Source organism: Lynx canadensis, chromosome F2 (genome assembly GCF_007474595.2).
Source record: "Lynx canadensis isolate LIC74 chromosome F2, mLynCan4.pri.v2, whole genome shotgun sequence".
NCBI lineage: Eukaryota > Metazoa > Chordata > Mammalia > Carnivora > Felidae > Lynx > Lynx canadensis.
In genome coordinates this window covers 73,550,395-73,578,362 of record NC_044320.2, presented here as the reverse complement: position 1 = coordinate 73,578,362, position 27,968 = coordinate 73,550,395, and the positions used below count along the sequence as shown (strand labels likewise).

At 45.1% G+C, this 27,968-nt stretch overlaps 1 protein-coding gene across 8 annotated transcripts in view; it reads left to right on the top strand.

Moving 5' to 3' along the window:
- The window catches only part of FAM110B (family with sequence similarity 110 member B), a 145,161-nt gene that overhangs the window by 78,359 nt on the left and 38,834 nt on the right, over positions 1–27,968 (top strand). For 2 of the 8 annotated variants that reach the window (XM_030303696.1, XM_030303700.1), the window contains one exon: positions 3,419–3,507. The exons of the other annotated variants lie outside the window; for them this stretch is intronic. The gene's annotated coding sequence lies outside the window, so the exon portion shown is untranslated. The remainder of the gene's footprint in view (positions 1–3,418; positions 3,508–27,968) is intronic. 8 annotated transcript variants of the gene reach the window in all.

The following is a 27,968-nucleotide window of genomic DNA, read 5'->3' as shown; positions in this document are numbered from 1 at the left end:
TCCCCTGACCCCAGCCACGCCTGGTTCTGACTTCAGAAGGTTGCGTCGCCGTGGCGGGAGCGCAGTTGGTTACGGTGATCGTGCTGTCCTTCACACGGCCTGACCCCTCTCTCCAGTTACAGCCCTCCATCCTTTGCCTGACATGCTTCCTGCTGCAGGTGTGGAAAATAACCTGCATTTGACAGTTGGGCGTGGACACTCATCTGCACAAGAATAAATTGATGCGGCTCCATAACTGCCTGTCCTCCTTCTCCTTCTGCTAATCTCCCGAAACCCCTCCTTAATCACCTTAGTCTTACAGAATTTCCAAGAAGGAAGCTGCCTGAAGAGTAAATTATTGTTGTCCTGCATAACCATTGTAAACCTCCCTTTTGAGCACAGCCCCACTTAGCATTTGGGAAGCTGTGGGAAATAGTTGTAAATGACGTTGATTCTCAAGGGCCGGACCTTAAAAGACGTTCTGTGTCTAGAAGGAACTTCTTAAAAATGCGATGTAACTATAAATGTGCACGGATATTGTGTAAGGTACTATGATATCCCAAAGGGCCTTTTAACATATACTAAAGGGGCATTTTTCAAATAGCACTAAACAAAATGCCAGCCATCTTTTCTTAGAGTACCAAGAACTACACTTTCTTAGAGTACCAAGTACTACACTTTTATCTTCAGATCAATTACAACCTATTTTTACTACGCTCAGAGGATTCTTTATGTAGTTCTGAAATGAGAAAGTAAAAATAAGTTTCTTAGACACTTTAAAATTTTGTTCTGCCCATCCTTGTAATTCTGTGGCTCTTAACTGCTGAGAGAACGGCATTTCTGACCAATCAGAAATAAGTCCGTTAGCATGAACTAGAATATAAAATGTATAATTTTTTAAATTAAAACATCAAGGGCTACTTCCTGACTTTTTCTCCTAGGGGCTCGTGATCATAGCCGAAAAAAATGGTAGTGAGTTTAAAAACAAAAAGTCGTTCCACGTAGAATAGGATGTGCCACAAAGCCCCTGGGCTGATCGCAGCCTGAAAATAATTGCAGAAAAGAAAGACCAAGGTGTCGTACAGGGTCTTGGATGTGAGGTTGTGGTATGGCACCTCGAGGTGGCTTTCTGGCCAGATGCTTGGGCATCTGTGATGGTAAAAAGCAAGGGACATCTGTCCTTAGCAAGTGATTAATATCTCAGGATTGACTCCCCCCCCCCCCAGATTTGCCTGGGTTGGAAAAATATTTGAAGAGACACAGGGCTCTCATTTAAGTGTATTTCATTTTTTTTATTATTTTACTCTGTGATGATGTGCACCTACCAAGTGCCAGGTTCTGCGCTAAGCATTCATGAGACAAGGATAGAAGACACAGCTCTGTGGTAGAGGAGAGACCGTGAAATAAATAATAATAGGGGATAAGAGAACAGAGGCGTTTAGCTTGGTGATCCCAAGGAGAAAGGGCAGGGAGGGAAGGCTTCAGGAGAAGAGAGATGGTAACACCCGGCCCCCCATCCAGAACTTTCTGATTGCCACTCACTTTGCACCACATCCACGAGAGCTGATGTCTTGTAGGAGTTGGCGTGGGCCACAAGGCTGTTCTGTAGCTTATATTGACTTTCAGTTTTACTATGTGGTCCTATTTGTGATCTGTAATGAACGTCCTGAAGATAAACCTCGTTTTTTTTTTCCTTCTGCACCTTTGCAGAATGCACCCTGGATTGTTGCACGGAAGTATTTATGTTTTAGTAGATTTACATAACATGGGACTTAAAAAAGCCTTTTTTGAGGCATCCAGTAATTTAAATGTACCTCGTAATTTAAAAATCCACCTTCAAGGAATCGCAAAATACCTTCATTACTGTTGTACTCCCGAGCAATTCAGTGATGACTTTTGCAACCGTGTGCCTTGCCAGGAATAATCTTTTGCTCTTAGAGGCCTGTTGACTCTTTTGTGGGAGTCATTTATTTTGTCGATGCTCACTAAAGACAGGCTTGTAAAGTTGGGGCGCGGATGATAACACTTGCCTTTGGCCTTACTATGATGGAGGCCTTCTGCTTTCCTTTCCTTACACATTTCATCGAATTTAGGCGTCTTTTAAATCGTGCCCAATGTGGGGGGAAGGTCCACTTTAAGGACAAGTCTGCATTAGATCTTGCCACCAGTGAACCGTCTGCGTGGATACGGGTCCTGCGTTTCCGATATTCGGGACCTGCAGTCAGCATTCTGCAGTGTTTTGCTCTAGTCGGGCCTCCGTATCCACGTTTTCACATCTGTCATATCGCAGCCTTGACTTCCCTCTGCCTTCCCTCTACTGCTACTCTCTGTGTTGGGCGTATTCTCCTTCAGAGCTGACCACCAGAGACAGCAGCTGGGAGCTGGCCTGCTGGCCTCTGGGAAACAGCCCCCTTCCATTTTTCTCCTGTCTTGAACTGTTTCTTTCCAGGCTCCTCCTTTTCTGCCCACCTGTTAAGTAGGTACCCTCCAAAGTTCTGTGCTTCATCAGCTTCTCTGACACCTGCTTTCCACTGGTTGCTTCGTCCATTGCCACAGACTTAGCCACTACTTTTGGGTCCCCGCATGTCCCCTGCTCCAGTCCTAGCAGCCTCCTGGGCTCCTTGTGCCTCAGGGCCCTGGCTGCCCCCTCTGCCTGGAATGTGCCTCCCCCAGTAGACCCCTGGCTAGCTCCCCCGCTGCCTTCAGATGTCTCCAGCCGCCATGTAGCGGGACATTCTGAGAATATAGTCTCCCCTCACTGGAATGGAGATGCTGAGGTCAGACATTTTTCCCTTCAGCCACAGAACCTAGAATAGAACTTGGTTCATAGAAAGTGCTCTGCCAGTACTTGAGAATGAATGAATGAATGAATGAATGAATGAATGAATGAATACTATCATGGGGGCTTGACAGTGCAGGTAGGGGTACTCCTGGAGCTCTGCCCCAGCCAGCTGAGTGGTTTTTGCGAAGCCCCTTACCTGAGCGGGCCTGTTTCCTGTTCTGAAGGGGTGGGGGGGGGGGGTCAACCAGATGGCCCTGAGGCCATTTGACATGCGAACACCCTGTCAGACCTTGGGTAGACTCAGACTCGGGATGTGCAGGGCAGCAGTTCCAGAAATGAGATGACGTCCTGTCAGCCTTTATTTATGTGACTCCTCACAACTCAGCGTGCAGGTTCTTCTATATAATTGCCGCCCATGGTTAAATGTCTCCTTAAAAGCGTAGCTGAGGTGAGCAAAAAACCCTTCGCCTCTAAGTGAAGTGTGTGAGAACTAACACATTTTGGTGTACCTACCTGTTTGTTATCTGTTTTGTTTGTTTTTTTTAATTCATGCGCCCATTTGTAAAAGAACCATCATTTTCCATTGCTATATATATCTAGTAGCCTGCCTATTTCTGTCAAATAAGAAAGCAATAGCAGTTTTTTCTCTATTTTCAGATATTGCATGCTGCAGAGAGTAGCTTAAGGTAGAAAGGATTCCCTGTGACTTCTGCCTACCGTCCATAAAATACTCATTCCTCTTTCAAGTAAGTACATTGCTTGATTTGGACCTGTTCTGAGCAGAAGGTATTGATTCTCTCTGAAAACCTGTGACATTATTACATTAGGACAAAGCGGCTGAGAGGCTGAGGTTTCAGATATTTTGCTGTCTGACCAAAAAAGAAAAAAAGACAAAGAAAAACAAGGAGCCCCTGTCTTGGAGGTCTCTACTAGGACTAAAAGTAACAGTAACCTTGATTTACTTTTGCTTTTCCAAGGGATTCCATGATATGTCTTCTATGTATTTGCTTAGTAGTGACGGTTTTTTCAAAGGCCGTGTTGTATTTACCAATAATCAGTGACCAGCTACTTGTCAGTGCGTGGGTTTGAAGGCAACATTAAAAAGTGAACATCTTTGTACTTTTTAATGAAAAGTACACTGTCTATGGTCGGGGAATGAAATGGTGTTTTCTGACAGGCCGAATGGTGTAGGGCCAGCATTAAGTGCCCTGGGAGTTTTGGGGAGAGAGAGTTTTGCAGGATGGCTCCCAAAGGAGGCCATGTCAGGAGGCCAGAACCTAATGGCCAGCCAAGGGACAGACCGAGAAGGCCGGGGACAAGTGTTGGCAGATAGCCAACAGCTATGGAAATGTGCGTGCTTCATGAAGAGACTGCTGGGCATTTCGTCCCGCGTCCACACCACCCCAGGATTCCTTCCTGGTCTCCAGAGCTGATGGAGAGCCTGGAAACATCCTAGAACCAGACCCTTTTTCCCCCGAAGGAAGCAAGGACGTGGATGAACAGTGATGAGGGTCCAGATGGTTCCTCCCTTTTCCAGAGGGGCTGAGAGTTCGATATCACCAAACGAGGACATTGGAAATGTTTAGGAAGTTGAGAGACAGCTCTTCAGTTAACTGATGTCTGCAGTCACTTAAGGCACAGACGTCACGAGAGCACAGTCTTAACCTCAGCGCCATATTCCCAAGTGGCCACAAGCTCCCATTTGATTGACAGCCTTCCTCAAGCCTCTTTTCCAGCATCCATGTGAATTGGGCCATTGCCCGTATAGTATGTCATGCATTCTGTAGTTTATTTTTACTGCATTATGCATGACATTGTTGGGTAGATGTTACCACTGTCCAGGAACTTCAGAATCTAATTTAGGCTAACAGGTAAGAACCGGCCTGTGCCAGGTGGAATTCTGCCATCTGTGGAGAGAGAGGCATTACAGAAAAAGCCAACAGTGCCCCCCAGTGATATGCCCTGAAATCCATCACCTTATCTTCTTATCCCGGATATAAGAAGTGCTGAGAGGAAAGCCCTAGGCTCCTGTTGGCTGGAAGGAACTCCACGCCCTCCATCCCCAGGTCTGAGATTGCAAAACTGCCCCTGCACACAGGATTTCATAGGGAGTGCCTCCAGCAGGACCCGTGTTCTCCACTCGGCCTCATTCGAGGAGCCCACCCATCCCGATGTGCCCACAAGGGAGGGGGTTTTCTGGTGCTAAAAGCAGGCCCCCCACCAATGGGCCTGTAGGTCCCTTTTATGATTCCCAGCTCCCGTGTTTTTTCAGACACCGCCGTGTGATGTTAATGCCCAGGGGGCTCGCTCCTGAGAGCAGGTGAATTTGTGACCCTGGTGGCCAGGAAAACACTGAGGGGTTGAGTAGACACGAGTGTGAACTCAGCTCCACTGCTTACCAACCCTGCGAACGGACTTTACTTCTCTGAGCCTCAGTTGCCCACATGCCAGCTAAGATAACAGCAAGCTAGTAGGGGTTTGGAGAAGGCCAAGGACATAGCTGTGGGAGTGCCTGGTTCCGCAGAGGCATGCAAGAAGTGAAGGAACGTCCTTTCTCCCTCCCAGACAGATTCCGGAGAAGACAGGCAGTTACTGTCCCAGGCATAACCATCTTGAGTTTGTCGATATTTGTCAATATTCTCATTTAGCTGAGGTCCTGCATGGGAGAGATGAGAAAGGATTCAGCCACGTTGACTCATTAATGCGATGTCGCCTGGGTTGGAGACACTAACTCTTGGCCCTGTGTCTAAGTCAGTTAATTGTACACAAGCTGATTTCAGTTGTGTTTCTGCTGGTTTTCCCGTAAGTAAGATGGAAACATTTACTTCAAAAGGGCTCTAAAAGATCGTTGTTGAAAAGCATAGTTTTTGTCTCGCCATCCAAATGTGTTCAACTGTTTGGGGTGGTTTTTGCATTTGAAGTGTATTAAAACTTTGTTTTGTTCTGCGTTCTTGAAATAGAGATAAGTAACCCTATGGAGACCTAGGTACTAATCTTGTCATTCGTGTTTTTCACTATTACTCAAGACGTGCATTTAAGATTACGTTGTTTTAAGAGTACAAGGTGTGTCTTTTTAAAACATGGTTCCTTACTCAAGGAAACTAAAAAAGAAAAGAAAGGCATAAAATGACCTTGCAGTGTTCTCTTGGTTAAACTTTTGAGTTTTTTCAGTCTAGTATATGAAACCCCCTGTATAATGTTTATGTAAGTCACCGTGAAAGAAACAAACGGTTTCTATGCATTACCCATGTGATTACAATTTGAGGAAATAAGTTACAGTGTTTTAGTTTCTTATTATTGGAATCAAACTTAAGCAACTGATAAAGGCAGTTTCGCCTGGAAAGCTTCCTTTTCCAAAACTTCTCTGGCACAGATTTTTGTTCCTTCGTAGTGTGAGTGCTGGGTACTTGAGACATTGCCGGGAGCAAAAGCAACCTTGGCCTGCTTTTTGTGTGTGTTAAATGCTCCTGACCAAAAATCCACGCTAGTTTTCCCCAAACCGCTGTTTCTCCATTTTAGTGTCTCCTAACGCTGGTCCTCCCTAACGAAAGATTTGTTCCTTGTCCATGACTCATCCACCTTTCACGCCAGCATCTCTGACTTTTTGCCTTTTCCCAGATCAGCTCTTTGCCAAGCAAATGACTCAGAGCTCAAGTTCCACCGGTACAGTCAGGTGTGGCTCTCCCAAAGCCGGCTCAGCTGACCTTGAGCAAGGTCTCCCCAGGAGTCAGGGAAGCCAGCGGTGGTAATGAGACCCGCCGTGCAGCCCAGTGGAGCCAGGCTTTGACCTTGCTTGGTGCTTCTTAAAAAAGCAGAGGAAGAGGAGGGGCATTCTCTGGGAAAAAGTAGCTGGGATTTTACTTGTCTTATTCTCCTTCACAAAAATCATATAGGCTTCTGTGAAGTTAGAGGTAGGGATATTCTCCTCTCTAAAACAAAATAGTCCTATACTCAGACGGAAAGTAGAATTCTGTTTTTGAGGATTTAACGCGTATTTATTATGAAATTCAAGAGGCCACTACTGATGGCAATTTAAATTGTTAAATTACCAGTTATTTGGCACATTTGAAATGCTCTTTTTTAATCAAAGGAAAGAACTTCTGTAAGTTACTGTGTGCCCATAGTTTTTTGTTGTTGTTAATTACTAGTGATTATTGCAGTATACATCAGTTCATTGTCGATGTAGTCGCTGCTTTTCTTTTTTTTTAAGTGTGTTTATTTATTTATTTTGAGAGAGAGAGAGAGAAAGTGGGGGAGGGACAGAAAGAGAGGGAGAGAGAGAATCCCAAGCAGGTTCCACATGGTCCGCCTGATGCAGGGCTTGAACTCACAAACTGTGAGATTATGGCCTGAGCCAAAGAGTCAGATGCTTAACTGACTGAGCCACCCAGGCGCCCTTAGTCACTGGTTTTCTACAAAGATTAGAAGAAGAGCTAAGCCCATGGTCCGTGGAAGGCCTACCTGGGGAGTGCTATGCTAGAGGCATCCTGTGCCTCATCTGCTTACTTGCCCTGCAGAGAAGGCTTTAAGGATCTTCATCGTGTGGATGAGGATGCAAGAACTGAAGGGGTTGAAACTTCCTGAAAGGGCAACCGTGTGATAAGATGCACTGGGTATAAAATCCCAAGTCTACCCCCAGGCTCTTCTATCAATCCCTTACTAGACTTTTCATACCCGTTGATTTCTTTATAATGCTAGGGCCATAAATGGAATGGGAAACATAGTTGAGGATAATTGGACAGTGGGAAAGTGGAACGGGAAAGTCACAAGTCAACATGGATATCTTGTGGAATGTTGGAACCACTCCCTAGAAACTGTGGGTGGTCTTCATTTAGAGAAGGGGTGAGACCAGAAAGTCAAGTGATGAGAGAAAGGGGCTGTAAGAAAACACCCATTAGAGAGAGGAGGACACATACAGAGTAGTGGCAAGTAAAAAGCTGGCCTGTCAAGTCCTTCACTTTTTATTCTCCAGCCTGTTGAGTTTCTGCTCCACCATGAGGTGTGGACTGAGGAAGCGTCCAAGCATCCTGACTATGCAAAGTTCAGAGAGGTGGAGGCTTCTCAGGACCACGTGACTAGTGAGCATTGGAGTATCCTCTCCAAACTGGTCACTCTCTTCCAGAGCCTGGTGCTGTGGTCTCAGTGTGTCCCCCACCCCATGCGTATGTTGGAATCCTAATGCCCAATGTGATCGTACTAGAAGCTGAGGCCTTTGGGAGGTACTTAGGTCATGAGAGTGGAGCCCTCGGGATGGGAAGGTACCTTGGTAAGAGAGGCTCCAGAGAGATCCCTTGCCCTTTCTGCCATGTGAGGACGCACCCAGAAGAGGGCCTTCCCCAGGACTAACCACACTGGCACCTCGATCTTGGACTTCCAGCCCGCAGACCTGTGAGAAAGAAATGCTTATTGTTTATAAATGCCACCCGGTCCGTGGCATTTTGTTGTAGCATCCGGAACAGACTAAGACCCCTAGGAGAAAGTTGGCCTCTGCACATGGCCTTTGGATGGTGTTCGGACGTACCTGCTCTCATAGCTTCCCATAGCACTGGTCTGTCACTGTCTTGAAATTGACCTCTTGCTTTTACTTGGGTCTGGTGGGTCTGACTCTAGAAGACACGTGTAAAGCCGAGCTCAGCTCAGCATCATCCTCAGACAAACACATGCAGTTTCCATCACGACGGTCACTGGAAGGAACTTCCTCTGGAAGGAAGCCCCATTGAGGCACTGCTGGCTCTTTACCATCCGTGTCCAGGGAGGCCGAGCCTGACCGGCTTTTCCTCATGCATTAGACGTCAGACCCTGTCCCTTCAACACCAAACAGCTCTGTTACTGACTTCGCCTTATTGTATCAGTCAGCCTGCCCTCTGGTCTCTGCTGTCAGACCAGTCCATTTAGCAGGCAGAACATTTTTTTGCCAACACTGTTTTCATCTTGTTCCTTCCCTGCTCCAAAACCCTGTTTTCTCCCAGGTACCCATTGATCAAATTTAAAGTCCAGAGCCTTGCAGCAAAAGCCACCTCTCGGCTGGCCTCTCCACACTTACCCAAAGTCAGGATCTATTACTCTTCTCGTGTGCCCTTCACACCTGGCTCAGCAGAGTTTGTGTGCGTCTTCCGTCCCACAATTCTTTATCAGCGCCTCACTCTCGGAGTCGAGGAGTTCCTTGGAGGCCCATCTCAAAAGTTACCTGTTCCTTAAAAAAGAAAAAAGCTTTTGTTGAGCAAAATCCAAGACTTTCTACCACTCATTCATTCACCGAGTTTCTTCACAATTTAGTATATACCATGTACATTTACAGGCACAGTCTCGCAGTCATCCTTTGCTGTAAGCATTTGTATGATTCTCAAATGATATGGTAAGTTTCTTAAACAATTCTCTCTTACTGTAAAGAACACGGGCTCTCAACGGTGGCGTCTGGCGGGCATCCATCGGCACCTGCCCTGAAGGGGCACGGGCGGGGCTGAAATCTTAGAGAAGACTTTAGGATGTCCTACAGCCTCAGTATGCTTCTGTGGACTGACGAGCTTCCTGAAGGGAAATGAAGTCATTTATCAATGCTGGAAGCCCTTCAGGAAAATCACAGTTTCGCTCAACAGCACAGATTGGAGAGCCGTTGTCGGTTCTGAAATGTCCATAATAGAGTGACATCTAAATAGACTCAGGGAAAACACAGTCGAGAGGAAACCACAGCATCTCCACTGGAAGGTAAAACAGACCCACTGACGGCCAGAAACCCAAGTAGAAACCCGATCAGAATCCCCCCGTGATTTGTGAGGTCCGGTTCAAGTTTCCCCTCCTGCATGAAGACTTTGCTCTTTCCTAAATCGTTGTTATTTCAGAACTTACATTACAAGCACTCATAGCCCCTTAGGACCATGAGTGTCTCTGTCGTGTACTTTCTTCAGTCTCTGCATACATACGGCGTACTTACCGTTACCTGATTTGTGTTACGGTTACGTTTCCTCTGCTTTTTGCTGGCGGATTATATAAGCAATCGGAGGGTAGGAATTATGTTTGAACCCCGTGTCTTAGAATCCAGCACAGAATCTAGCAAACTGTAGACGATCGAGAATAGTTTGTGGACTTGAATAGGACTCAAGGGTTTCCTCTGCGTATAAAGGAAAATCACTGTAGGTCTCCTCTGTCTTTTACAAGTTCTGGTAGCAGCATCCTCTGCAGACACAAGATATGGCAGCAGGAGGGGTTAACGGGACCGGGTGCATCACTTCGCTGAAAGACAAAGACACAGTCTACATGCGGCAAAAGGAAGGAGAAAATGAAGTCAGGAAAAAGAAAGGGGAAAAAAAAAAAGGAAAAGTTGAGTTGTTTGTAACGAGTTACAGTTGAATGTTATGGTAAGAACTTGAGCTTCAACTTTAAGCTAGTCAAATGAGGGAGCAGTGAACGCATAATTAGCTTTATCAAAAGGCTCTTTAAATCTGGACTCCTCAACTGCATTTAAATAGGGTTTTGTTTACAAAATTTAGTTTAGATACAGTTCTGTTCCTTAGCTCAAAGTCTGTGTTCCCTAGGGACTCAGATTCAGCATTCAAAAGCTCAATTATTTGTGCTTGGCCCCAAGTTCAATAATGGCCTTAATTTGCAATTGGGGGGAGGTACCGCCTCAAAAGACATACATCAGCGCTCATGAAAAATGAGGAATGAGCACAGCCATGCCTACTGTTCACACTCACCCCGGCTTCGCGTTCTGCCTGTGTGTTAATCCATTCATCTTTTCCTTAAAAAAAAAAAAAAAATACAGGAATCCACTGCCCTAGTGCACCTGGGGATTTAATGGGTATAAGGAACCTTTCCTGCCCCCTGAGACACTGACATTCTCAGTCCTTCTCGTGAAGGGATAAAAACTTTGTGTTTGAAAACTAATTTTGAGAAGAGTGTCCGTTAACTCATCTTGGGGTTGGTTGTAAAGAAAATGCGAAAAGATCGAAGAAAATGATGGATTTTAGGCAGAACAGAAGCCCTGATCACATGCCAGAAGAGAATGGCTAAATTGTGGGTAGCTCAGATCCATGACCTATGGAAGATTCCAGTACGACTGAACCGTGTATTCGAATCTTTGGTCTATTCTCGTAGATCGTCGCATTGTCTGTGAATGCCAAGGGTCTGTTCTCTGTGTCCTCTGAAACCTCCATGCTATCTTTCCTGAGAGGTGTGTTTGTGACCTAGACCTTGCTGGCTGACATTCATCTCATATAGTGGACGTGCAAAGGAGGAAGTGCAACGCATTGATGGTGTGCACCCCGGTTAACAGACAAACATACTGTTTTCAAGCGTCGTTTTGAAGGCAGTTGGCCCATACGTAGTGGCAGAGTTTGAGATTTTAAGTGGTTTTGTAAGATTCTCGTGCTTGCTTTCCATCCAGTGAACCGTGGACTTGAATCCCGTTTTTTGAAAACATGACTTTTCACTGCAAAGCTTAACACCTTTTATACCCTGCCACTCTCCATCTCCCAGGTAGAGAGGGGGCTGCGAGGCTGTTCTTTCCATCTGTTAATGTGGATTACTTTCCAAGAGGTTCCACCGAGGTGCCAGTGGGATATTTATACTTGATTGCTGGAATCGTGGTCAATATCCCCACCCAGTAGCCTTAGATCCTAAACTTAGCAAAGGCGTGAGCTCCCATACTGCGATCTCAAGACCCCCTTCTGCACACTGTCTTACAGACTATATCAGCATGGACATCCCTGGTGAGTCAGGGTCGGCATTGATACGTGACTGTCTTTCCCCATCCCACTGCCTCTTCTGCCTCTGTCTCAGGCTCTGTGTCCTTGCTCCAGAACCCTGGCAGTAGACAGCAAAAATAAGGGGAGAAGGCAGGGCTTCATTTTCTTTTATTCTCCTAGTTTTATTTGTGGTTCATTTCATGCTATACTTTTAAGAACCGCCCCCCCCCCTTTCTTTTCTTCATACAATCAATGAGGAGATCTTAGAAAGCCAATACCCTCACAGATTTAAGATTTTGACCATTGGCTTGTCGAGAACCAGAAAGACGCGTACGTTTGTTGAACTTGAGCCTGAAAAGGTTTTATTCACATTGGGTTTTTAGAGAATGTAATAAATGATCTCAGAATACACCTGGCATGTTTACTTATAAGGCATTTGAAGGCCGCGTGCATTTCCTCCCCTACCGACGTGTGTTTCTGCACTTTGAACCTTCCCCGGAACTTGTCCCTGTTACGTAACGTGCTGCATTCTGCTTTCGTGTAACTGATTCCTTGCCGCATTCCTTGATGCTGTCCTTTTGCAAATGAGGACCTGCCCGCTGCCCTGCTGTTCATCAGCCGTGGCCAGTGCTCACGTCTTCGTAACTGACTCTCCAGTCATCCTCAGCTGGTTTCCGGGGGTGCCAGACCAAAGCAAATGGCCTCATTTGGAGCCTGGAAGAGCATCTCTCTCTTATTCTTCACATCCTTTGGCCACTGAGCTTTCGATTAAGAGGTGCTAAAGAGCAATTAAGAAAAATTATATGGATATGTGACTTTAAGTCTCTCCCTGAAGACACTTTATGCCAAATCTGCAACGTTTGGGGGTTTTTCATTGTATTAATGACACTTGACATCATGCGTTCACCTTAAATACAACAACCGTATTTCAAAGCACCTCATGATCATTAGACATTTACATCCAGTCGATCTCATGTTTTATGACTGTTGAAACCTGGTTTTGAACTGCTAGCTGAAATGGTCTTCTATTTTAAAGTAAAAGTAGCCATGTCGTTGACAGTTGGCCTCATACATAAGTAAGACCACCGTGCGCGTCTTAGGATATTTTGTAGAGGGTGCTACCTCTGTTTTAAGCTCACGCCTTATTGCTGTGTAAAATACTTCACAAACTGCCCTCTCTGATTTCCAGTCTCCTCACTGGTCAGTAACGGATGGTGATCCTCTAAGACTACGTGTTAAATGCTGCTGTGTTTCCCGGTGAAGACAGTGGAATATTAATGGACAAATAGCTCCATAGCATAGTGACTTACACGATGGGGCACGAGCGGAAGGTTGTGGAACCGGTGTTGGCCTAGCATTTACTAGGCGCTTTTCAGAGGCCAGTCATCTGGCCTTTATGCATCATCTCGCTTAATTCTCATAGCAGGCAGTTGTTGGAACGGAGCAGGTTATCAGGGGGCAAGATACAAGCCCATGTTTGGCTGCAGATGCAGCCTTCTTGTACACCTTGCCAAAGCGTGTCAAGAGTGATGGTTCACGCGCCAGATCCCGGACTTTGGAGCTAAATGTTTTCTTCCTATTTAGAAACCATATTCTTTTGGCACATTAGATCTACTAAAGGATTCTCTGAACAACAACAACAAAAAAACTTGCTGTAGATGCCAACAACAGTTCCCCTCCAGGCTGTGGATTCTGTAGTGGCCTCAAAGAGACCCATGCTCTCTGTCACCTCCATCCTTATCCTTAGGGGGAGGGGTCTTGGATGGCTCACTCGGCCATCTGGGACTCGGATCATTGGGCTTTGCTGCCAGCTCTCTCAATGGAGGTTGGCAATTTGCTTTTTTTTTTTTTTCATAGACGTATACATTTTACAAAGCACTTGCGCTTTGAGGAATGGGGGGCGCTGTCACCTCAACTTTATAGATGAGCAACAGAAGCATAGAAGGAAAGTGACTTGTCTAAGTAACGTGGCTCATAACTGGAAAAGCCGTGCATGTGAACCCATCTGTCTCCTTCTCCATCACAACTCTGAAACAAGGCCTCTGCCCAGGAGACCTCATTTGCTTATCAGTGGAGTCAATGAATGGGGCTTCTTCAGTGGTTTTCAGCACCGTTCCCTGGAGTACAGACGTTTCCAGGCTGACGGGGCATTGAGATTTGAGGCCCTGCTTTAGCCAAAACCACCGTGTGTCTGTCTGTTTTACACGCCAATGTTCCACATAACCTTTACTTTACAGACAACTTCTGCAGCCGACAAAATACTGTGAAGACTTCCATTCGTATTACATTCTAAGCTCTACCCTTTAGGGCCCAGCGCCAACTTAATAATCAATGAAATTAATAGAAACACGAGTAAGTTGGCAGTGGTGTGGTTTGGCTTACCAAATATGATTTGGCTTCCCAAATTAATTTGCAGCTTTCCAACGATGTTTCTGTTGGGTGAGGCCAGCAGGGATCCCCGAAAGTAAAACATCTGATACCCAGCTCTATACCATGTATCTCCTTCAAGCCCTGGTCCTACCTTCTCTGAAGTTTTGCTGCTCTCGTTGTCTGCCCAGGTCTACCTGCGCGCTCCAAAGAGCACAGGTGATTTCAAGTGGCACGTTGGCCCCCACTCACCACTATTCACTGGCTCCCATCACTTACAAGGTCAGGTTCAGGCCGCTTCACTTCAGATGAGATTCCCCATGACGGTCTGTTTACCTCTCCTGCACATCTTCCCCCCTGCCGACCCCTGCCCCCAACACACACACAGGGTTTCCCTGAAGGATCATGAAAGGACTCACAGCCTCTGTGAATAGCAGATTCTTAATGCTCTTGGGCTTGGGTTTTAGACTGTTTTCTGGCCTGGCACTCAGCTTTAGGAGTCTGCCCAGACGTCATCTCTTCCAGGAAGACTTCGTTACCCTTGACTCTACAGTTTACCCCCACGTGCTCCTCTTGGGTGGTTTCGTGGCTCTTACATACTTTATTCTGCACTGAGATCAAATGTTTCCATTCCAGTGGTATCTTTTTCCCTCTCTAATCTGATCTCCTCAGGGACAGAGCACAGGTATCGGTCATTTTTGTATCCCTCATGGTTAGTCTAGCACCTGGCTCACGAGAGGGGCCCAATAAATGTTTGCTAAGGTGAAATTAAATGAAAAACTAAATTCCGTTATAGTATATATTTTAAGCGGTGCACAGAATAGCAAAAATGTACTTATTTTATACCTGTTAAAGTATGCGAGGATGATAAATAATTTCATGATTGATTTTAAAGGATAATCACATCTTTCGGTTTTTCCATTAAATCTCATTTTGCTATGTGCATACATATATTCAGTGAGTTTGTACATAACAGTGCATTTCCCCAGTTACCCAGTCACTCCGTAGCTGTCTTCCTTGTTTTCCTGAGTTGATGAATTTCTAGTTGTAGCAAGGCCTAAATGTTTTCAACTCACACATCCAGTTTAGAACTCCTGTGATAAAATGACGTTTCCAGACAGGCTTCCCCATCTTTTGTAGTTCAGTTCTGAATTCAGTGAAATGGTCCTTTTTCCTTCCATAATCCATTGTCTGTATTCTCTTCATTCTTGGGGGAGACTTGAGTGGGGGGGGGGGGAGGATTGTGTATGCTTCTTTTTATGGGATGCAATGAACACTTAGTTTAATAAACCGAATCGTATGTTCTCCACTTTCCAAACTTGAGAAAGACATGATTGTCAGTTGATTGCGCGCACTAGAATTTATGTGGAAGTCCCAAGAACACGGAACTCTGCTTCCAAGTTACGCCTGGTGCTCGGCGTGGCCCCATCCTGGATGTGAGGAGGAACAATAAGTTATGAGCATGTTCCAAGGGGAAGCGATATTTTATCCGAAAACCATCAAGGACAGATTTTTCTGCTTTTCATGCTGCCTTTCTGATCGGAGCGTTTACAAGATGAAACCCATGCACCTCAACTTGCTCCCTTGTAAATTTGATCCCTTGTAAATCTGCAACATTTTTCCTTGTTACAACAGTTTTATATTCCCGTGTACATAAATACTGCCTTTGACGGGATCAGAGCTAGTGCCACGAATATGCCTTTAGCGGTAGTGAAAACTCTGCAGTAAGGCGTTGAAGTTTTAGGTGACAATCAAATGGTCCCACAAAGGGCAGGGAGAAGCTGAAATAAAACCTTCACAGATGATTGGTTTTATTTCACATCAACTCTGTGGTCTTAATACTGTCTATCAGTTGCTGCCTTTGTGTATCATCCGCGTGGATCGGTGAACTTCAGTGGGCGAGGCTCATAAAGTATTTCATCGTGTGAAGGTCATCTGTGGCTGAGCTATAATCTCTACAGTTCTGAGAACATTCCAGATCTCTGCCAGCCTTGTCATTTGCACTGGGGATCTGTTTCGATGTTTACTGCTTCTCTTTGGCGGCTGCTTCCCTCAGTGTAGTGCTTAAAACACTGTGCCTTAAATTCGCAGTGATTTAGTTTCACGGTTGATCTATTTGTGGGTGCCTTAGTTTTAGGAGTTCTGCTTTCCACAAAAAACTAGAATAAAAGCTGAGTCCAAAGACATTACCTTCTACTGCCCAGAGTACATTTCTTTCCCTGGTCATTTTCTTCTGATTAGCATCCATGGCTCTGCTTTGCAGATACTCTATTTGGCATGATAAATAGGTTATGACCGAAATAAAGACAAAAATAATTATGGCAATTTGACAACACATTCACTGGGTGGGAGAAAGCCATAAACATCCTGACATTGTAATGATTTGATACAGATCATTTGAGAAATAGATATACTATGGGTGTGCATTGATAAGTTCTGCTTCAAAGCTGGCTATTCATATTAAAAGTTCACATAGTCCTTCTTTATTTTTACATCAGGCAGTCCTCTTTTAGGAGAAGGCGTTTCATAGAAGTAAAATACCACCAAAACTAACCGCTACATTAAAAACATATTTTTGCCGTGATGGCATCTTTTAGAACATTTTATTTACGCATTTGAAGTACAGTTTCTGTGCTTCTCCCCAAATGTGCTGTTACCTTAGCAAGATTCAGAAGACCTTCAATTAATTAGTTTGATTCAAAATAAAGTCTAAGGTATCTGTAGACACTTTTGGAGAGTTCCTTTGAGAATCTCTTGTGTTTTCATCTCATCATTTATAAGATTGACCTGCGTTTTTCCCAAGGCCTCGTAAGAGACCCTGCCTCAATTTTAATATTAACAATCTGATAGCATCCATGGTAATGACATGTAGCCGCTGACATTTGTTGGATGCTTGCTATACTCTTGGCCCCATTTTAAGCATTAACCTGGATTTTCCCCCTTCATCTTCACAATATGCCCTTGGTACAGGGGAGGAAACTGCAGCACGCAAGTGCTATCCTCGTGGGACCACTCTCTGTGGGGGGGGCAGCCGTGCATTATAGGTGTGGCCTTGCCTTCACCCGTCTAGTGAATCCTTGACCGTAGAACCTCTGTAACGGGCCAAAAGTTAATGCCACTCCAGAAGGCGAACCCTGTAAGACAAAAGAGAAGGACATTTTCATGTTCCTCTCGCCACCCAGAATTACATTTGAAGCAAAGCAGAATGAGAACGTTTCCTTTGGGAAAAAAGTCTCCCTTGAAGAAGGCACCCTTATTCAGGAAGTTGTGATCGTTCATTTCCGGGTTACGGAGCGTCTCCCGCACTTGTCTTCCATGTCTTTGGAAACCATGCTTTCTGCCTGATCCTTCTGACGATCCCCTGGTCCGTTGTCACAAGTCAGTTGTCCAGCAGGGCTCACGAAGCCCCTGCTGGACAGCAGCCGCTCTCTGCGCTTCATGTACGTGAAGGGTGCCGCACCTGTTGGGCGCAGCCCCTCCTCTGCCGGGATTCCGCGTTGGACTCTTCCAGCCAGGGGTCTGTAACCCACAGCATGAATTAAAGTGAAATCTGTGGGTGCCTTTGTCACCACCATACCTCCCTCAGAGCCCATGCCGATGGCCGTCGCCATTAAGCTTAGGTAACTTGTAAACATGAATGCCACGTGAATTCTCATGAAAACAAATAACCTAGCAAAAATCATAGCTGGCAGTGACCCTGAAAACCCCAAATGCAGATCTCCCTTCTCCCCATGCGGTCGCTGGGTTATAGGGAATGTGTGAACCGATCTCTCCTTGGCAGAGCAGCCCGTTACCATGGAAACGCACTTACTAGTTTCTAAGCCCTTCTGGCTAGTTCCAGGAACATTAACTCTATACTAGTCCTAAAAAAATAAACCTAAGGTTCATAGCTGGCTTTTGAATATGCATCATTATTGGAGGAGAAGCATTCATTTCAAATTCCAAATAGACTCTCCATCTGAGGGGTATTGCATTTGCTCTTATTAATAATAATGCTTCGCACAAGCCGAGTAACCACCGCTAGGAGGTCGATGTTCTCCTGCCACTAACTAAGCCTTCTTTTTCCCGTATCATAGTTTGGGTTTGGCGTTGGAGTCATCTGGGAGAACATAATTTTATTTTGTCAGACTTTGCTGTTTGTGTACTATTTTTGTCTTTTAAATCTCAGCTTCCTTATGGAGACACGCTATATTTATCAAGCGTACTGTCCCTGCACAGACAGGATAAGTGACTGTTCACTTTTCCCCGTCGACAGTAGCTTTTGTGTGCGGTGTCTACATGCCTGCTAACTCGTTAGTTTAAAAGTGGGAATAGGGGCACCTGGGCAGCTCAGTGAGTTGAGCATCGGGCTCTGAGCTGACCGCACGGAGCCTGTTTGGGATCCTCTCTTCCTCTATCCCTCCGCCCCTCCCCTGCTCACTCGCTGTCTCTCTCTCTCAAAATAAATAAAAAAAAATAGTGAGAATAGAATCTAAAGGAATGTACAGAAATATTCAAGTTGATAGTCATTAATTGGGGTATATTAAATATTTAAATGTAGTTTTTAAAAGTGAATACTTACATTCCAAAAAATTGAACACAAGGAATTTCAGCATGTAAATCTCTTCAGTAAACTCCGAGGAAAGTTTCTCTCTTCGTTCTGGTTGTTAAGTTCATTCAGGTCCGATCCTCTGGTCTCCCTGGGCGGATTTAGTTGTCGTCTAGATGTTTAAGTGTGTATAGACATGAATACCGTACTGATATGCGCACACACACGTACCCAACCTCACTGCCGAGTATATCGGCAGAGTATATCTTTCAGAGTATATCTCATCTGTTTCCTGTGTACTTTTCATAATATTTCCTAAGTGTGTTTTGTGTTTTCTCATGGAGCCTATGGCCTTACACGTAAGTGGGCCGAACGAAGGCTCTGTGTTTTGTGTGCTGCGTTTCCAGTTTTGAAAATTTTCATTGATTCCTGTCCGTCTCTTCATTTTCTCTCCTACCACCCGATTGCTAAGCATTCGAGATATCAGCCTTTTGTTCCCGCGTCCTACTCCCATTTGGGGAATCCGTGCACGGTTTGCTCCGCCAGAGTGCTGTGTCACTGCCGAGCGGTGTCACTGCCGTCCGCTCAGCTTTTCTTTTCCCCACTCCCTGATCTCTGTCCCTTTCTTTTCTCTTGTCATGTAGATTCTAGAAATCTCATGGAAGCCAGGGATTCTGTTCCTCTAGTTCTCTGTACTGTCCAGCCCATGTACATTCCCAAGCTCTAGATACTGAAATAGCACGCCCTAAATTTCGTTCGGCGTTTCCTCCTATCCTTTGGAAAAAAACAATCGTTAATTCAATTTAGGGTCCTTGAAGTTATTCCCACAGGATGTGTTCTGAAGGAGGATGGGCTCCTTCAAAGAGCAGCATACAAGTTGTTATGTTTTGGTCCCCTTCTCAGTGGAATACATTTCACATATTAGTCGGCCAGCGCTGCCATAACAAAGTAGCACAGATTGAGTGGCTAGAGCAACAGAAATGTATTCCCTGTCTGTTCTGGAAACAGAGACGTCTGGATGAAGGTGTCCGGGGCTCATTCCCTTTTCCCTGCCTCTCCCCAGGTTCTGGTGGTCCCCCATCCTTGGCAATTTCTGGTGGCAATCTTTGGTACTGCTTGGCTTGTAGAAGCGTCACCCTGATCTCTGCCTGTGTGTTCACATGGCATTCTCCCTGTGTGTGTCTGTGTTCAGATCTCCCCATTTTTATAAGGACCCCAATCGTATTGCGCTAAGGCCCACCTTATTCCAGTATCACCTCGTTTTCGCTAATTACATCAGCACACCTTTATTTCCAAACAAGGTCACGTTCTTTGTTACCGAGGAGTAGGAGGGACTTCACTGTATGAGTTTTAGAGGGACCCGATTCAACCCCTAGCTCATATCATTACAACAAAATTTGTTTTATATTCTGAGTCTACTCCATGGTTTTACAACAGGTAGACCTTGTGTTTGGATCGCGGTACAAATCAAACACAGTTGGTGTGGGTGCTTTTAACAAATGAAGTCGTGAGCATTTACGCCTTGGCCAGCTCTGCTTGGCACTCTGATTGCTCATGTACTTGGAGGGTCCATTCATTCCTAATCATACTAGCTCAACCTCATTTGAAAAATAAACAAACTGTGTCTAAATTTGTGCCAGCGATTGTTACCCCCCGCATGACAGTGAGATCGTTCAACGTCACTGTAACCTTCTCATCAGATGATGGTTCCATTTTAATCCAAAAATAACCAGGACCATATGAATATTTACTGAGAGTAAACCACGGTATATTATTAATGAGAGCCGTATTGATTTCCAACCTCAATGAACTCACTTCCTCCGAAACCTCATGTTCTTCATGTTTCAAGAATTAGTTTCTTGGGGCGCCTGGGTGGCGCAGTCGGTTAAGCGTCCGACTTCAGCCAGGTCACGATCTCGCGGTCCGGCAGTTCGAGCCCCGCGTCAGGCTCTGGGCTGATGGCTCAGAGCCTGGAGCCTGTTTCCGATTCTGTGTCTCCCTCTCTCTCTGCCCCTTCCCCGTTCATGCTCTGTCTCTCTCTGTCCCAAAAATAAATAAACGTTGAAAAAAAAAAAATTAAAAAAAAAAAAAAAAAAGAATTAGTTTCTTGATCGTGCTCGACTACACTGTCATTTAATCACTGGGGATTTGAAAGCATTGGATATATACCTACAGGTCTTAAACCTTAATTTAAAATTTTTCTTATGTAAGTCACCAGCCAATGAGAGGGCCAGGTTCTCAGTGGCAGATGGCATCCAGTGGCTCACCATTGGCACTCTTGGTACCCGTTTCCTTGAAGCTGCGAGTCTGTGCCCTCCAGCCATGTGGCAGTTGTCGCTGTCAGTTGGAGTCCCAGGGCACAGGCTTCACGCGCCCCCCAAGGGGAGACACTAAAGCGGCAAGCTGGAACTATAGCATCCACCAACTTCTATTTATTCTATTTAAATGGCGCTCGGGCCCTACATCTAAAACTCGAAAGGCAAGGAAATCTTCAGTATTAATGCTGCTTTTAGTTATCTTTCTGGACCGTCACGTCTACTTTTCCCTTCGTTCAGCAATGCTAGCTTATTCACCAACACTTTTCAGGAATGTGTTTACATTAAAGCAGAGCCAGGATGTTAGAAGACCCAGATTGCAGATAACTTTGCACTGCTTCGGTGGCATTCAGAATGAGTCACCCTGCCTCAGTCACGGAAAGAGGGGCTCTGATTGACAGAACTTGGAAACGACGATACGGAGCAACAAATGGATATTCCCACGACTCAATCCACTTCTGTTTTAGAGCCAAAATTGGGAAATTATCTATTCACAGCATACCAATTTCTGATTATGTAATTTGATTTTCATCCTAGAGGTTTACCACTGTTTATATAATTTGATCTCCAATAAAATACAGCTTTCTCCTGTCTGACCCTGGGTTCAGAGTATATCTAAATAAACTGTTTAAGAATATATATATTTTTTAATGTAGCCAACTCCTTTAAACCAGAATACGTGAGTTCTAATGATGGAAAGAAATTTATCTGGGCAAGTGTTAGTACAAAGCTACTTACGTTTTTGCAGAAACGAGTTGATTTCCAAGGTCGTAACAACATATTTCACTCTCAGCCCCCAAGTGGGGTTCACATCATACCTGCACACAAGCCCACTGCCTTCTCGCACGTATGAATCCTCATACCTTAGCCGTGCCATTACCCAGGATGGATACTGGTCACCCAGGCTAGAAACTTCAAAACCAGTAAAGGGATTTGAAAGAAGAGTGACATGATGAGACTCGTGCTTTAGAAAAGCCTGTCGTCTTTCCGTGTGCAATATTGTAGAGTATAGTGCATCTTAAAAAGAAGACCTATTGAATGAAATAAGGCAATAAAAGGGTTGAATATATACCTGAGGGTCTTATGCCTTAATTTTAAATTTTTCTTATTTTGTCTAAGGCAGGTTTCAGTTCTCAAAGTTAATTAAACTTTGTAAGGGGATACAGAGAACGGTTTGTACAGCTGACCCAATTAATGCAGTATATAGAGTCCTGCCGTGTATTTCTATACGCAAGTACCCGTGTTACGTCCCGACCATTTCAATCAGTCTTGATAGTAAACTGCACGGGTGCAGTTCCCCATGTCCCCATCATTTTCACTACTTTGACTCCTTCCAGGAGCCATAAGAGGACAAAAATGAGTCATAACAGTGTTATTTTCCCAGCACATTCTGTCTCCTTACCTGACACTTAACCAGCCTTTCCTTGAAGCGTCCCTAGTGTCCCGCTCATAATTCTACTAGATGGCGTATCACCCTCTAATGTAGTTGTCTGGTTGCCTTGCCCAGCTAGAGCCCAGTGTGTCAAGAGCAGGGACTGTGTCATTCTTTGACTCACTTCTCATCACCCAGCGCTGGGTTTATTACTCAATATGTGTTTGCAAAATGAACGAATAAAGGAGGAAGACAGCGATGTCTTGAGCCTCCAGCCGGCTCCTTAATCTTTGCTTCTCTGCATACTTCTATTTCACGCTTTGATTTTTCCCAAGATTAGTCTTTCGAGGTTTATCCTGTCAACTTAAGAAACATACTGATCGGCTCAGATGTTTCCTGGTTGTACGGACTCTTGTGGTTAGACAGGGACACTATGGTTCCACCTGTTTTTCTCCAAGAATTGCAGCAAAGCCTTGGCAGTCGCGTGAGCATGTCACAGGTTTTAAGAAAGTCTAATAAAGAAGGGGCGCCTGGGTGGCTCAGTTGGTTAAGTGTCCGACTTTGGTTCAGGTCATGATCTCCCAGTTCATGAGTTCGAGCCCCACGTCGGGCTCTGTGCTGACAGCTCAGAGCCTGGAGCCTGCTTCGGATTCTGTGTCTCCCTGTCTCTCTACCCTTCCCCTGCTCACACTCTGTCTCTGTCTCTGTCTCTGTCTCTCTCAAAACTAAATAAACGTTAAAAAATTTTTTTCTGGGGCACCTGGGTGGCTCAGTCGGTTAAACGTCCGACTTCGGCTCAGGTCATGATCTCACGGTCCATGAGTTCGAGCCCCTCGTCGGGCTCTGTGCTGACAGCCCAGAGCCTGCAGCCCATTTCAGATTCTGTGTCTCCCTCTCTCTCTGACCCTCCCCTGTTCATGCTCTGTCTCTCTCTGTCTCAAAAATAAATAAACGTTAAAAAAAACTTTTTTTTTTTTTAAATTTTTTTCTAAAACGGAAGTCTGGTAAAAAAGATTGCAGAACACCTGAAAGCCAGCTGGGTTCTAGGACTAAGCAGAAAATCATCTATTGAAACTACAAGTAAAAATGAAATGTAAACCTATCTTTTTACATACAGGCCATTTTCTTCCTCACCTTCTTTGCACCTGGGAGGGGGAAGACCACAGGGCAGAGTGAGACTAGATTAAAAGATAGTGATCGTAGGCTTTTTTTTATAACTTGTAAAATTGATTCTCACTGTTCAAAGTCAACCTGCAATAACTTGCTTGCAGTCTTCTGTGCTGTAATGCGGTACCTACTTGCTTTTGAAATGATTACTCCCCACAGTTTTTCTACGGATATTCTTTACTTTGGTGTTACCGTTACATATTTTCCAAAATTCGTATCTGATTGCCTTTTTCACTCTTCTTTAAATATTGGAAATTACGGTTTTATATGCAAATAAAACCAATCAAAATAAAAGCACATTGTATGAAGTTGTATTCCAAAAAGTTTCTCAGATGACTTGGCTCGGCGATTTCTTAAAGGCTAGAAAAACACTTTATTAATGGAGGAAACCGAAGTCTGTCTAAAATGGCTTTGGCCTCCATGTTACCTAAGGTTGAAGAACAAGGTCTAGAGCTGGAAACACCTGGGTTTCATTATAGCCCTACCACCAATTAGGGGAGTGATCTTGGCAAGCCAGGAAACTTCTATAAGCCTCTGTTTCCTAAGGTTTGATGTATTAAATGGGAATTTGGATGTAAAATACTTAGTATACCGTGTTATTCTGTTATTATTTTGATGGGCCAATTTTCATTGCGTTGAAAAGGGTTGAACTGTGTTTCAGTGTTTCATTTTTTCCAGTACTCAAGTGTCATTTCAACTCCGAGCGTGTATGCAAAGCTTGGGAATTTGGTGATTGCCCCAGCACAAACAAATGCGAAATAGTTGTAGGCCATGGAGTTAGAATAAAACTGTCTAGTGGACTGGAATTGTGCCCAGTCTTTTCTCTTTCCTTTACGTGGTTGCAGTCTACATGAGTTTCAGTCACGCCGTTTAGTTCATAAAAACAGTTACCCCACACCACAGTTCAGATTTGAGTTCTCATTAGTGTGCTGACCATAATTGCATAAAGAGCAAACTTCATCGCCAGCCCTTCAGGCCACAGATCACTACAGAAATAGCAGGTGCTCCTTCTGGCGAATGTCACAGTCATGTCACTTCCTTCAGAGTCACTGCTCATCGAGCGTCTACCGACAGCTGTAGGTGTAGTTGCAGTGCCCCCTTGTCTCCTGGTAATATCTCGCGACATTTTATGAAAGCGGATACTTAAAAAGGCAAATTGGCCAAGCCGGGATGGGAGCGCCGCAGAGCAATGACATTGGCATCAAAGGGACGCAGAAGGAAGAGTTCCGTGGGGAGTGTTGACCCTGGCTTCCAGATGTGCAGTGAGAGCTGATGCTTACCGCGTCAGTGAGGGAAGCGGAGGTGACCAGGTTGAAGATGTCCCAGAGGAAGTGATGCCATCCACGACTTCGGGGATATGCGTGGCATCGGAAGCACAAAGGATTAAATGGTGGGAGCAGAGTGTGACGGGTCCCCAAGGCGTAGAAAAGATGCTCAACTTCATTCCTGTCGGGTGAGGTGGAGAAGGCAACAAGCATTGATCGTTTGGATCACTCTTGCTAAATTCCCACAAGAAATTAAAAATTCTCAATGTGTTTATGTTGTCGATTATAGTGTTTTCAATTGTAGCGTTCATTTCCCTACACATTTATAACTGACAAGAAGCAAGTTTTCAAGGTTTTGACAAGAAACTGTAGAGACCACAGAGCCTTCATAATTTTTGCCCTTGTTTAGTAAGTACCCACTGCATGGTTTCAGCCTATAAGGTTCTTTTTTTCTTTTTTTCTTTTTAAGTTTATGTATTTATTTTATGGGGCGCCTGGGTGGCGCAGTCGGTTAAGCGTCCGACTTCAGCCAGGTCACGATCTCACGGTCCGGGAGTTCGAGCCCCGCGTCAGGCTCTGGGCTGATGGCTCGGAGCCTGGAGCCTGTTTCCAATTCTGTGTCTCCCTCTCTCTCTGCCCCTCCCCCGTTCATGCTCTGTCTCTCTCTGTCCCAAAAATAAATAAACGTTGAGAAAAAAAAAAAAAAATTAAAAAAAAAAAAAAAAAGTTTATGTATTTATTTTGAAAGGTGGGGGGAGAATGGGAGTGGGGGAGGAGCAGAGAGAGAGGGAGACAGAGAGAATCCCAAGCAGGCTCTGCACTGTCAGCGCAGAGCCCAGGGCTCAAACCCACGAACCCTGAAATCATGACCTAAGCTGAAACCAAGAGTTGGATGCTTAACTGACTGAGCCACCCAGGTGCCCCTGAGGTTCTTTTTCTAACCATAACCTTGAAAAGGTGAGGGCCATCTGCAGTGAAAAATAGTCAAAACAAATCCTATTGCCGTGTGGATTTTCCATTACTGAAAAATTAGCTCACATACCCTCTTTAATATTGTCATTATTCTCAATTACTGTCCTCGCCTTTTAAAGGCAGTTCATCTAGTAACAGATGCCTTACTGATCGTAGACCTTTTTCTGACTTCTCAATATCGGTTATTTTGAATTTTCAGAAAGGCCAAAAATTAAATATTCGAAGACTCCTACTTTTGTGATGCTCTTAGTGCAATATTTTTGCACAACGAAAGTGGTTTGTTTCTTTGTTTTCATCATAAAAGAAGGCCCCGCTGCTATGTTTCGCAGGCAAACAGGCAGATCACTGCATTATACGTAGCAAGTTTTAGTGACAGTTCTGTCGTGATTACTAGATTTCCCGTTCATATCTGCAGTCTCTTGAGGGGTGAGAAATGTAATCTTGTTTGCTAGCTTAAGTCACCAAGTGGAGGGGATTTGTTGTGTATCTCATGCTAATGCATGCAGATCGTTTTGATTTGAAGACCTCTAAAATAATTAAACCTGTCTTGTATCATTCAACCTTGTAATAATTGCCTGTAATTTAAAACCTCCAAATTGGTTGGTTTTGAAAGATGTTAGTATAATGAATAATAATAAGGGCCTCTGGGTTATCTTTAATGTCTTGTGCTGTGGTCTGTGGATATAGCAAGGAGATGAATTGCTTTTGTTCTTTTCGGGACCTGCCCCCTTTATGTACATGAATTTGCACATGGCTGTTTATCATGTAATTTATCCTGTCATATTTATCAGCTCTATAAAAAATTTTTTTTTCTTACTCCAGAACATTTGTTTCCTGAATCTGAGGTGGAGATTCCATGACGTACAATGAGAAGGTGACAGACATAGTAAAGAAGGGGGTCTGGGGCGCCTGGGTGGCTCCGTCGGTTAAGCACCGTGATTTTGGCTCAGGTCATGATCTCGGGGTCATGGGATCAAGCCCCGCGTCGGCCTCCGTGCTGCTAGCGTGGAACCTGCTTGGGATTCTCTCTCTCCCTCACTCCCGCATGCTCTCTTTCTCTCCCTCAAAGTAAATGATGAAGCATTAAACATAAAGAAGGGTCAGAAATGGTGATTTTGAAGATCCTTCGCTAATTCTCAAATTCCAGTTATTTTCTTTGACTTCCACCTGTAAAAAGGGAAATTTCTGCAGCAGGACAATGAGTAAGGCACAAACCTGAGCCAACAGTGACATAGGTGAGACCTTCAGCAATCCTCGTAGGCCCACAGAAGGCCACCCCGAGCCCCTCCGGGACAGGCCTGCACTTCAGACTCGGTCTAAAACGTTACAGAAAGCCTCTCCGTTGGCTCAGATCCCACGGGAGGCTTTCTAGCACCTTTAAGAAAATGGGTGACTTGGAATTTGGTGCTGTTTCTCATTAGCCTCCTGGCCAGTGGTGTCCCCCGCTCAGGGACACCGGGCGTCACAGCCCGGGCCTCCTGACTGCAGCCCGCCGCCCCTGATGGCCACGGGGCCAGCCTGCGGTGCCCCAGCCCTGCCCTCCCTCCCCACCCCCTCCTCTGGCAGCTGCAAATTCCCACCCTCCCTGGTTCGGCTTCTAGTGGTTCATGCCCTCGCTCAGACCATGCCTTCTGCAGGAATGCCTGCCCCTCTCCCACTCCGTCACTGTCACTCTGTCACTCTGTGAACCACAGATAGTGATAAGGAATTCTTTCCTTCCTTCCCCAAGAACTTTATTTCTTCTTTGCCTTCATTACCTTCCTCCGGAAGTAATTTATTCTTAGCCACCATGACACCTCCTGTTTGGGTGTGTGGGGGGGGGGTGCCTGTTATGCACCAATGCACTTGACACGAGTGATGTCGACCCACCCAGCAGCCCTGTTCAGCCCTGTTACAGACTCTGATAGGTGAGGAAACGACCACCTTGCTCCGGAAGTCACCAGTAATTAGGAAATTTGGATTGAAATACTTGCTCTCTCATATAGCATGTCACACATTGTGTGGTTGTGTGCCTGCTTCATGTTTATCTTCCCCGCTAGACTGTGAGGTTCTCTGTCTTAATCGGCTTATCACTTCTACCTCAGCCCTAAACATTCAGCACCACCACCCTTGGCCCAAGGTCCTTGTTCCATGAATAAAGTTTATCGGAGGACCAGATGAGTGACTGATCGAAAGTTTGAATCCACTCCCGGGTAGCCACAGGGTAAGAATAAAGACTAAAATCCAATTTTATAAACGGCCCATCGTATTTGCGGGAATATTTTTCGGCCGTACGTATCTGGCCACGGTGAGAGTCTACGTAAACAGAACTCGTAGAGTCTCTAGGGCTGAGTTTACTCGTTGGCCTCAAACAAAGGCACAGAAGCTATTTCGATGAAGGGCCCTGAAACATGGGAGTTTAGTTTTTCCACAGCGCTAACTCTGTGTAGGCCCCCTTTCTGGTTACTGGCCAGGCAGCACGTGAAGGGCAGTTTGGGGAGGGGGGCTCGTCTAGAGTTCCTCATACGTCAGCCCAGCCACACGTGGAAGATCCCAGA